Below are 2,846 nucleotides of genomic sequence, written 5' to 3' on the forward strand. Positions count from 1 at the left end.
GTAGGTACCTTATTTACCAGGGTGGATTGGTCATAATGGGCAAGGACCCTCTTACCTGTAGATCACTTCTACATGGTACAACTGGCTATGGTAATGGTTGGAAGATGGCAGACTTGTGTCATGGAAGAGGTGTGTAGAATACCTCCTCTGTGGTAATGGATGATGGCACTCGGGCCATGGAAGAGGTTTGTAGAATACCTCCTCTGTGGTAATGGATGATGGCACTCGGGTCATGGAAGAGGTGTGTAGAATACCTCCTCTGTGGTAATGGATGATGGCACTCGGGTCATGGAAGAGGTGTGTAGAATACCTCCTCTGTGGTAATGGATGGATGATGGCACTCGGGCCATGGAAGAGGTGTGTAGAATACCTCCTCTGTGGTAATGGATGGATGATGGCACTCAGGCCATGGAAGAGGTGTGTAGAATACCTCCTCTGTGGTGATGGATGATGGCACTCGGGTCATGGAAGAGGTGTGTAGAATACCTCCTCTGTGGTAATGGATGGATGATGGCACTCGGGCCATGGAAGAGGTGTGTAGAATACCTCCTCTGTGGTAATGGATGATGGCACTCGGGCCATGGAAGAGGTGTGTAGAATACCTCCTCTGTGGTAATGGATGGATGATAGCACTCGGGCCATGGAAGAGGTTTGTAGAATACCTCCTCTGTGGTAATGGATGGATGATGGCACTCGGGCCATGGAAGAGGTGTGTAGAATACCTCCTCTGTGGTAATGGATGATGGCACTCGGGCCATGGAAGAGGTTTGTAGAATACCTCCTCTGTGGTAATGGATGGATGATGACACTCGGGCCATGGAAGAGGTGTGTAGAATACCTCCTCTGTGGTGATGGATGATGGCACTCGGGCCATGGAAGAGGTGTGTAGAATACCTCCTCTGTGGTAATGGATGATGACACTCGGGCCATGGAAGAGGTGTGTAGAATACCTCCTCTGTGGTAATGGATGATGGCACTCGGGCCATGGAAGAGGTTTGTAGAATACCTCCTCTGTGGTAATGGATGATGGCACTCGGGCCATGGAAGAGGTTTGTAGAATACCTCCTCTGTGGTAATGGATGGATGATGACACTCGGGCCATGGAAGAGGTTTGTAGAATACCTCCTCTGTGGTAATGGATGGATGATGGCACTCGGGCCATGGAAGAGGTGTGTAGAATACCTCCTCTGTGGTAATGGATGATGGCACTCGGGCCATGGAAGAGGTGTGTAGAATACCTCCTCTGTGGTAATGGATGATGGCACTCGGGCCATGGAAGAGGTTTGTAGAATACCTCCTCTGTGGTAATGGATGGATGATGGCACTCGGGCCATGGAAGAGGTGTGTAGAATACCTCCTCTGTGGTAATGGATGGATGATGACACTCGGGCCATGGAAGAGGTGTGTAGAATACCTCCTCTGTGGTGATGGATGGATGATGGCACTCGGGCCATGGAAGAGGTGTGTAGAATACCTCCTCTGTGGTGATGGATGATGGCACTCGGGCCATGGAAGAGGTTTGTAGAATACCTCCTCTGTGGTAATGGATGGATGATGGCACTCGGGCCATGGAAGAGGTGTGTAGAATACCTCCTCTGTGGTAATGGATGGATGATGGCACTCAGGCCATGGAAGAGGTGTGTAGAATACCTCCTCTGTGGTGATGGATGATGGCACTCGGGCCATGGAAGAGGTTTGTAGAATACCTCCTCTGTGGTAATGGATGGATGATGACACTCGGGCCATGGAAGAGGTGTGTAGAATACCTCCTCTGTGGTGATGGATGATGGCACTCGGGCCATGGAAGAGGTTTGTAGAATACCTCCTCTGTGGTAATGGATGGATGATGGCACTCAGGCCATGGAAGAGGTGTGTAGAATACCTCCTCTGTGGTGATGGATGATGGCACTCGGGCCATGGAAGAGGTTTGTAGAATACCTCCTCTGTGGTAATGGATGGATGATGACACTCGGGCCATGGAAGAGGTGTGTAGAATACCTCCTCTGTGGTAATGGATGATGGCACTCGGGCCATGGAAGAGGTGTGTAGAATACCTCCTCTGTGGTAATGGATGATGGCACTCGGGCCATGGAAGAGGTGTGTAGAATACCTCCTCTGTGGTAATGGATGGATGATGACACTCGGGCCATGAAGAGGTGTGTAGAATACCTCCTCTGTGGTAATGGATGGATGATGGCACTTGGGCCATGGAAGAGGTTTGTAGAATACCTCCTCTGTGGTGATGGATGATAGCACTCGGGCCATGGAAGAGGTTTGTAGAATACCTCCTCTGTGGTGATTGATGTTGGCACTCGGGCCATGGAAGAGGTGTGTAGAATACCTCCTCTGTGGTAATGGATGATGGCACTCGGGCCATGGAAGAGGTGTGTAGAATACCTCCTCTGTGGTGATGGATGGATGATGGCACTCGGGCTATGGAAGAGGTGTGTAGAATACCTCCTCTGTGGTAATGGATGGATGATGGCACTCGGGCCATGGAAGAGGTGTGTAGAATACCTCCTCTGTGGTAATGGATGATGGCACTCGGGCCATGGAAGAGGTGTGTAGAATACCTCCTCTGTGGTAATGGATGATGGCACTTGGGCCATGGAAGAGGGTTTGTAGAATACCTCCTCTGTGGTGATGGATGATGGCACTCGGGCCATGGAAGAGGTGTGTAGAATAGAATACCTCCTCTGTGGTAATGGATGATGGCACTCGGGCCATGGAAGAGGTGTGTAGAATACCTCCTCTGTGGTTGGATGGATGATGGCACTCGGGCCATGGAAGAGGTGTGTAGAATACCTCCTCTGTGGTAATGGATGGATGATGGCACTCGGGCCATG

Source organism: Aquarana catesbeiana, linkage group LG02 (genome assembly GCF_042186555.1).
Source record: "Aquarana catesbeiana isolate 2022-GZ linkage group LG02, ASM4218655v1, whole genome shotgun sequence".
Lineage (NCBI taxonomy): Eukaryota > Metazoa > Chordata > Amphibia > Anura > Ranidae > Aquarana > Aquarana catesbeiana.